The sequence below is a fragment of the Echinops telfairi genome, unplaced genomic scaffold (assembly GCF_000313985.2).
Source record: "Echinops telfairi isolate 266 unplaced genomic scaffold, ASM31398v2 ScPeMD7_7465;HRSCAF=8503, whole genome shotgun sequence".
NCBI lineage: Eukaryota > Metazoa > Chordata > Mammalia > Afrosoricida > Tenrecidae > Echinops > Echinops telfairi.
The window spans coordinates 223,958-233,631 of record NW_022111365.1 but is presented as its reverse complement, the minus strand read 5'-3'; positions in this window follow the sequence as shown (position 1 = coordinate 233,631).

Below are 9,674 nucleotides of genomic sequence, written 5' to 3'. Positions count from 1 at the left end.
TTCTGACTAGTTTTCATAACTTTTCCCACATATGCTCGACTATATTGATGCATTTTTTTTGCAGTACATTTCTGTGCATCTGATCCATTCTTCCCTTTTTAGATGGCGAGATTTAATCTCATGTCCTTTAGACCCCAGTCACTGGAGAAGGAAATCATGAAGCATAAATTTGGTGAAAAAGAGGAAGACCCTTTTAAAGTGTTATCTGAAATTTTAGTATTAGTCTTCTGAATTTCTATTTGTTGTTTTTGTAAGGTTTATACATTTCAATTTATTTTTAAAAATTTGTTCTTTTTTGTTTTCCTGATTTCTGCTACAGTTTTGTCTTCATCTTTCTTAATTTACCTATAATGATTTCTTTGATATTGCCTTTGCTTTCCATTATCTCATTCTTAATCTACTGAAAGGTCATACATATAATTCATTTGAATTACTTAACAAGTAGTTCCATTATTATTTCTTCTTCTGGAAGATTTATTGGTTCTGTATTTTGATCCTTTGCTTAAGCCGTCTTGTCCTCTTTCATGCGTGTGTATGTACATGTGGTTTAAATTGCCTGCTGTCTTTGAGATATTGTGGTGTTATGTTATATTTTTTTTATTGTACGTTGGTTTGTTTCACCTGATTTTTTTGTTTTGTTTTAATATATCTAGGAAATTGGTCAGGTATTGATAGTTTGGGGCACTCCTCATCTGTCTCCAGGTAGATTTGGTACTGGGGTGGAGGATGGGTACAAATCTCTGTCAACTGGTAATGTTTAGCAGGTAAGGGCAAATTGGTCAGATGTCAGTCACCCTCTATCATTCATGTAGGGGTTTGGGAGAAAAAAATGGCCCCTCCCCATGGATGGTGCGGTGGTAAAAGCTGGGTGTTGTTGTTTGGTGCCATTGAGTCAGTTCCAACCTGCAGGAACACCCTGCACAACAGAATGAAACACTTCCCCATCCTGCGTCATGCTCGTGATTGTTCCTATGCCTGAGCCCATTGTTGCAGCCACTGTGTCAACCATCTCCTTAAAGTTCTTCCTCCCTTCCTGCTCCTCCACTTTACCAAGTACGATGTCCTTCTCCAGGGACTGACCTATCCTAATAACACATCCAATGCATGTAAGACAGTCTCACCATCCTTGCCTCTAAGGAACACTCTGGCTATACTTTTTCCAACACAGATTTGTCTGTCCAATTGACACTCCACATTACTTTCAATATTTTTTGCCAGCACCACAATTCAAATGCATTAATTTTTCTTTGGTCTTCTTTATTCAATGTCCAGCTTCCACAGGCATATAAGGCAATGACTTGGGTCAGACGCATCTTAGTTCTGAAGGTAACATCCTTGATTTTCAATACTTCAAAGAAGTCTTGTCTAGCAGATTTACCCAATGCAACTCATCTTTTGATCTCTTGACTGCTGCTTCCATGATCATTGATTGTGGATACAAGCAAGACAAAATCCTGGATAACTTCAGCCTTTTCTCCACTTATCTTTATGTTACCGATTGATTCAGGTGGGATGAATTTGGTCTTCTTTACATTGAGTCATAAGCCATATTGAAGGCTGAAATCCTTGATTTTCATTAGTAAGTGCTTCAGGTCGTCCTCATTTTCAGCAAGCAAGGCTGTGTCATACGCATATCTCAAGGTGTTAATAAGGCCCCCTGCAAACCTGAAACTCCATTCTTCTTCATATAATCCAGCTTCTCTGATCATTTGCTCTGCACGCAGATTGAATAAGTATGGTGAGAGGATACAACCTTGACACATACCTTTCTTGATTTTAATCAGGCAGCATTCCCTTATTATGTTCACACAACTTCCTCTTGATCCTTGTACAATTTCCTTCTGAGCTTAATGAAGGGTTCTGGAATTTCTGTTCTACTCAAGGCTATGCGTAGATTGTTATGATCCACATAGTCAAATACCTTAGTCAACAGAATATAAGTAAATACCTTTCCAGTAGTCTCTACTTTCAGCTAAGACCCATCTCACATCAGCAATGATATCACTTATCCCACATCCTCTTCTGAATCCAACGTGAACCTCTGGCAGCAAGCTGTCAATGTACTGCTACAATCACTGTTGGATAATCTTCGGCAACGTTACTTGCATGTGTTATCAATGATATTGTTCTATAATTGAGCATTCCCTTAGGTCACTTTTATTTGAAATGGGTACAAACATGGATCCCTTCCATTCAGTTGGCCGAGTAGCCTGTCTTCCAAATTTCCTGGATAAATGGGTAAGTGCTTCCAGAACTTCATCAGCTTGTTGAAACATTTCAATTTGTGTTCCATCAATAATAGGATAGAGACAATATTTGATTAATAAGGGGGAAATGATTAAAGAGGGGAGTGAAAGAAAGAAAAATGAGAAAATAAAATTGAAAAATGGAGGAAGAAGAGGAAAGATAGAAAGGAAAAGTCAGCATCATCCGCACTAACTTCAGCTGCCAAACATTCAGGTATGACAGGTTTAATTGCTGCCTCCTGTCTGATGGAGGGGGAGGGTGTGGGGTGGGGAAGAAGAAAGGGTGTGGGGAGATAGAAAAAAATAAAATAGAAAGTAAATCAGAAAGAGGAAGGAAGAAAAAATGAATGTGGCCCCATAGTGCAAACTCGAGCCATCAAACACTCAGATATAATGGGTATAACTGGGTAGAGACACTCATCCTGTTGGATGCATGGAAAAGAAAACAGAAGTGGGAGGGGGAGAAAGAATTAAAAAAAAGGAAGGTGAGGAAAAATAAGAAAGTAGGGGGAAAATTGGCACAGCACCAGTGCAAACCCCAGTCTCAGAGGTCTGAGGCAATGGTATTGAAACACTTGATCTGCAGGAGAGGGTCTCAGGCTGCTGGGGGAGTGGAGCAATGAGTAGTAACCCCACAAAGGTAAAGGTGGAGATAGACTGTGTAGAATACCAGGTAGGGGAAGGGAGTGAGGTGAGGCTAAACAGACTGCTAGGGCAGGGGCGAGGTAGGGAAGAGGGGTGAAAGGGAGCAATCCTCTGGTCTTTGGGGGATGGTGTAGGGTAAAGGAGGCAAGCATGTATCTCTGGTCAGCACTCACTGGTGTAGGTGCTGGTCCAGTCCTGGACTCGGAGTTAATTATCTGATTCCTGTCCCCTTGGTATATTGCTTGCAATAAATCAGAATGGCAATGCTATACTGAGCCAGTTCACAATTCACCACTCCATATGTCTCCTTGTTCTTTGCTTTATTTTGTAAAATGGTATTTGATCTACTTCTTTTCATATCGTTTGAAGCTCAGAGTCCCAGGGTTGTTGTCAGTATATATTTCATAGGTCTTTGTTGCTGAAGGTCTGGGTAGTATATCTGCATAGTCTGCCATCTTGGATCTCTTCCTCAATCTCACTTTTCTTAGCGGTAAAACAAGGGACAATTTTTTAATGACAGGTTTATTGAGATATAATTCATGTACCATACAATTCATACTTTATAGTGTATAATCTAATGGTTACTAGGTTAGGCACAGAGTTTTGCAGCCATCACCACAACCAACTTTAGAGTATTTCAGTCACCTCAAAACAAACAAACAAACAAGCAAACTCTGTATCCATCCTGTTCATGTCCTGTCTCCCCTATTCTCTCCTCATCATCCTAGTCAACCACTAAACTTCTTTATTTCGCTATGGTTTACCTATTATGAATATATCATATAAATGAAATCATACACTCTATACACTTTTGATGGGAACTAGTGTTTTGAGGGGTGAGGAAATAGCATTTGCATTATTGTTTCCTAGAGCAGAAGTTCTTAGAGACTGAAACTGTATTGATTTGTTTGGCTTATAAATGTATCTACTGTTTGGCTGACCATGCTAATATAAGGTGTAGTCTTAATCAGGAAAGCTTTCTCTTAAATTATTAACAACTGCCTATCAGCAGAAGAGTCCTGTAGTAGAGGTTGACCAGTTGCTAATAGAAGGTTAGTTTGAACATCCCAACCACCTCATAGAAGAAAGAAGTGACATTGGCTTCCATAAAACTTGACAACTTTGAAAGCCTACTCTGCCCTATGGGGCCACTGAGGGTTAGAATTGCTGCAACACCAGGAAAAAGCAACAAACCCTCTCAGTTATTGAAAAGCCCATGGAGGACAGTTGTGCTTCGACACACATGGGGTCACCATGAATCGGAACCAATGAAATGGCAAGTGTTTGCTGTTGCTTGTGAAAAATCTCTATCTCTATCACCCACCTACCAGTTTGTACTATAGTGGTTTATGTATTGCTATGCTGTTGGAAATTGTGCCAACCAGAATTTCAATTACCAGCAGGGTTCCCTGATGTACAGGTTTCAACAGAGCTTCCAGCTTATGACAGACTAAGAAAAAAGACCTAGTTATCTACTGAAAATCACAATGAAAAACCTATGGACAGTGTCCAAGATTCCAATTCACTTGCTTTGGAAATGTCATCAAGAGGCACCTATCACTGGAGAATCACATCATTTTTGGTAAGTGGAAAGCCAGTGAAGGTGAGGAAAACCCTCAATGAGGTGGACTGGCACAATAACTGAAAGAATGAATGTGAGCATAATGAGGATGGCACAGGGCAAGCAATGCTTTGTTTTGTTGCTACATGAGTTGGAGTGGACTTATAACACGTAACATCCATTTTCTAGACCCTGTGCCTTAGTCACACAAATCTAACAACACCTGTAAAACAGGCTTAGAGATGCCAAGCAACTTGGGTCAAGGTTACACAGATGATTAAAATGCAGAACTTCAGACTCCGAGGGAGATGGCGCATATGTAGGGTCACCTGTCTGCAGTTCCCTGTGAGTGATTGCCAGATTTGCAGGTGATGGGGGTCATGGGGGGAATTTGGTCCTAGCCCAGGTATCAAAGTGCCCTGGGACCTTTTGGTGGTTTCCCTATATATGGATCAGCTGGACTCACAATGATATGGGTCCCCCTGGGTTTCTTCACCCCGCAGAGCTGAGTACCATGATTCCCATTGTCCCCCAGTGTCAGTGATACACAGCTAGGTCTCCCTGAACCTCCCCAGCTGTCCGTGGACCTGGGGACCCCTGAGTGCCTTGTTTCCCTGTGACAAGCCCCCCTCCCCACAAACACATGTGCTGCAGTCTCTCTGCATTTCCTGCCTTACAGACCAGCATGCCTTGACCCCTTGGGCTGCTCCCTCCCATGAAACTTGCCCTGCTCCAGTTTTTCTCATGCTTCCAGAAACCCACATGTGTTCCCTAGCCCTTCACCAAGCGAAAGGCCTGAGTCTGCATGCTGCCTAGCTGCCAGAAGCCCACTTGTGCCATCTGCTATTTAAGTAGCCCTGCGTCACCCACTGCAATTTTTCACCTATGGCACCAGCTGCCTGTGTGGTCCCTCCCCTGCCTCCCCATGAAATGTGCAAGCCTGCTCCCTTACAGTCCACTCTCCCCATGATGCCAGCTGCCCATGTGTGCCCAATCCAGAGTAGTACCAGCCCACTCTCCCCCAGTGACGTGCTTCCCTCTCAAGTGGTTGCCTCCATGCTGGGTGGAGGCCCAAGACAGACTGTCCATTTAGGGTATTACTAGGACATCTGTGTGGCCTTCTGGAAGTACTGGACACTGGAGACTGCTCTGGTCAGCAGGCCTGAGTCCCTATTGTGATAGTACCATTGCCAAGCTCTTGCAGCCCCTCCAGATTGATAATCCAAGCTTTGTAGAAAGAGACAGTAGCTGCAGCTCAAAACTGCAGCATAGTTGGTTCCAGTTTGTTCTTAGACTTATTCTTATTAGTCTCTGAGATAGAAAACATGGGGCTTTCCCCCTGCACCTAGATACTGCATGCAATGTACAACCTCCAGCTCCACCAAAATGCCACACAGACAACTATCTGCATCGGCAGACACTACAAGAGAAACAAGTCACAATGTCTGAAGACCTGAACCTAGCAACACACACAGAAGAAGACGTTGAACCACCAAAGAAATAAATCCTCAGAATACTGCTTAGAAAGATACAAGATTAAACAGGATAAAAAATAAAGAGGATGGAGTCCTCATACCAAAGGGAAATACAAGTGTTAAGGTCAATGCAGCAGAATTTTAAAAATGGTAAGAGAGACCTCATCAATAAGTTGGAAGAAACAGAGAATCGCGTATCAGTGACTTCAAAGATACCCAAAAAGAATTCAACAAACCTGAAAGACAAACAAGCAAGACAATTAAATAAGCTGAAGAAAACCTGAGAACCCTGAATGATGCTACGAATAGAAACAATATCCTAATAATTGTGATACCAGAGGAAAATGCACCAAAGAAATCAATAGCCAAAAGAGCAAGGGAATTTCTGGAAGAAAACTTCTCCAATATAAGAAAAGAAATTCTAACAATTATCCAGGAAGCAGAGAGGATACTGAATCCCAGGAAGAATGAGTCCCAGGAAGAATGAGTCCCAGGAAGAACACACCAACGCATATAGTAGTCAAATGATCCAACAATGAGGAAAAGGAGAAAATCATAAAAGCAGCTAGAAAAAAATGCGGTTACCTATAAGGGTAATCTGATAAGAATATACTCAAACTTATCAGCAAAAACCATGAAGAAGAGGAGATAATGGAGTAGCATCTTCCAAAAATTGAAGAATAATTGTAGCCCCAAATCCTTTATCTCATCCTTCACCCTTTAACTCTCCATCAAAATAGAAGATGAGAATAAAGTTTTCACAAATAATGAAAAACTTTGAAAGAACGAAAAAAAAACCCAGCACTACAAAAATTACTACCCAACTAATTTTGGACAAAAGACCAACATCCACAAAGCACAAACATGAGACCACTGCAAAGAGTAACACAATCCAGAAGCCATCACACTGAAAGCAACACCCAAGATTTCTTTGATCCAACAGAGAAAAGAAGGTGAGAATGAATCGTCCACATATACACTACACACAGCTAAGGAAGAAGATAGGAAAATACCTAACACAAAGGTATAAGATGACATCAAAGCATCCACAGATAGATGTAATTACTCTGACCATCAATGGTCTGAATGCAGCCATTAAAAGACAAAGGCCAGTAGACTGGATTGGGAAATAAAACCCATCACTCTGTTGTCTGCAAGAGAAGACACATTTCAAGATCACAGACAAATACAAGTTGAGGCTTAAAGGATAGAGAAAAGTATATTAAGTGAATGGCAACCTACAAAATGCATGAGTGGCAATTCTAATCCCTGACAAAATCAATCTCAAGTTGCAGGACATAAAAAGAGATAAGTATGAGCACTATAAACTATATACTGTTTAAGGGAGCAGTAGACTGACAGCTCATGAACACAATAAAAATATTAGCGCCCAATAAGAGATCCACAAAATTTGTCAACCAAATCCTTCAAAAGATGAAAAATAAATCACAGGATCAATAATCATAGTAGGAGACTTCAACCCACTGCTCTCCAAGAAAGACAGATCTGGGGAAGAAACTCAACAAAGACACTACAAAACTAAACTCTACAATCAGACAATTCGACCTGATCATATATTCAGAGTTCTCCACCCAATAACAAAAAAATACACATTCTTTTCAAGTCTACACAGCACATATTTGAAAATAGGCCACATGCTGGAACACAAGTCAAGTTTGAGTAAATTAAAAAATATAGAGGTCACACAGGCGTCCTTCTCTGACCACCACCCCATAAAGCTGGAAGTAAATGAAATAAAAGACAAGAAAACAGGGTAAATACATGTAATTTGAATAACTTACTTCTTAAACAGGACTGGGTTTTGCCCAAAATTAGAGATTAAATTTTAAAGTTTCTAGAACTAATGCAAATGAGAATATATAATACCAAAATTTATAGGGTACAGCAAAGGCAGTCATCAGATGATGCTTGATTGTAGTAAATGCATATATGAAGAAGGAAGACAGACTTATGGTCAATACCCTGTCACAAAATCTTCAGTAGTTGGAACAGAGTGAACAGAATAATCCATCTAATAGCAAAAGAAAAGAAATTCTAAAAATCAAGGAGATAAATGAGGGGGCGGGGGTGGCAAAGAGGAAAAACTCAACTAAATAAAAAACCGGTTCTTCAAACTTTGTTCTAATAACCTGGCATTCCGTGATGCTCACCTTCCCTACATGATTGCTGGAGACAAAATGGGTGCATAGCAGATGTGATAAAGAAAGCTAATGGTGCCAGGCTATCAAAAGATATAACGTCTGAGGTTTTAAAGTCTTGAAGATACAAGAGGCCATCTAGCTCAGAAGCAACAAAGCCCACATGGAAAAAGCACACCAGCCTGTGTGATCATGAGGTGTCAATGGGATCAGGTATCAGGCATCAAAGACCCAGAACAAAAAATCATGTTGATGTGAATGAGGGGGGATGCAGAGTGGTGACCCAAAGCCCATCTGTAGACAATTGGACATTCCCTTACAGAAGGGTCACAAGGAAGAGACAAGCCGGTCAGGGTGCAGTATAGCACCGATGGAACATACAACTATCCTCTATTTCTTTAATGCTTCCCCTCTCTGCCCACTATCATGATCCCAATTCTACCTTACAAATCTGGCTAGATCAGAACATGTACATGGGTACTGATCAGAACTGGAAACACAGGGAATCCGGGACCGATAACCCTCTCAGGACCAAGAATGAGAGTAGTGATACCAGGAGGGTAAGGGGAATGTGGGGGGAAATAAGGGGAACCGATCACAATACTCTACATATAACCCCCACCCTGGGAGACAGACAACAGAAAAGTGAGTGATGGGAGACATCTGTCAGTGTAAGACATGGAAAAATAGTGTTTATAAATTATCGGGGGTTCATGAGGAAGGGGAAAAAATGAGGAGCTGATACCAAGGGCTCAAGGAGAAAGAAAATAGTTTGAAAATGATGATGGCAACAAATGTGCTTGACACAATGGATGAATGTGTGTATTGTGATAAGAGCTGTATGAGCCCCGAGTATGATGATTAACAAACAAACAAACAAACAAACAAACAAAAAACCAATACACAACAAAATAACTGCTTCTTCAAAAGGATCAACAGAATGGACAAACTGCTAGCAAACCTAACAAAAAATTGGAAGGAGCAGACGGCAATACCCAGGATGAGGGATGAAATGGGAAATTACAACAGACCCAAAGGAAATTTAAAAACTAATTACACACTACTATGAACGACCATACCCCAACGAACTCAACAACTTGGAGGACAAGGACACATACCTGGAAAAACAAACCCTCTCAAGTGATCTCATATGGACGTTAAGCACTTGAACAGACCCTCAGCAAAAGAAGAAATAGATAAGGCTATTAAAAGACTCCCAAATAAAAAAAGCCCCGGCCCAGATGGCTTCCCAGAATTCTACCAAGCATTCAGGAAAGAGCTGACATAAATCCTAGACAAACTCTTCCGGAACATAGATAAGAATGGACAATTCCCAAACATATCCTATGAAGCTAACACTGATACTAAGGCCAGGCATGGATCCCAAAAGAATAGACAACTACAGGTTGATATCTCTAATGAACATAGATGCAAAAAATCCTCAACAAAATTTTGGCCAGTAGAATACAAAAGTAAATAAGAAAAAATAATCCAACATGACCAAGTGGAATTCACACCAGGGATGAAGGGATGGTTCAACATACAAAAAGCCATAAACATTATCCACCGAATTAACCAAAGAAAAAAA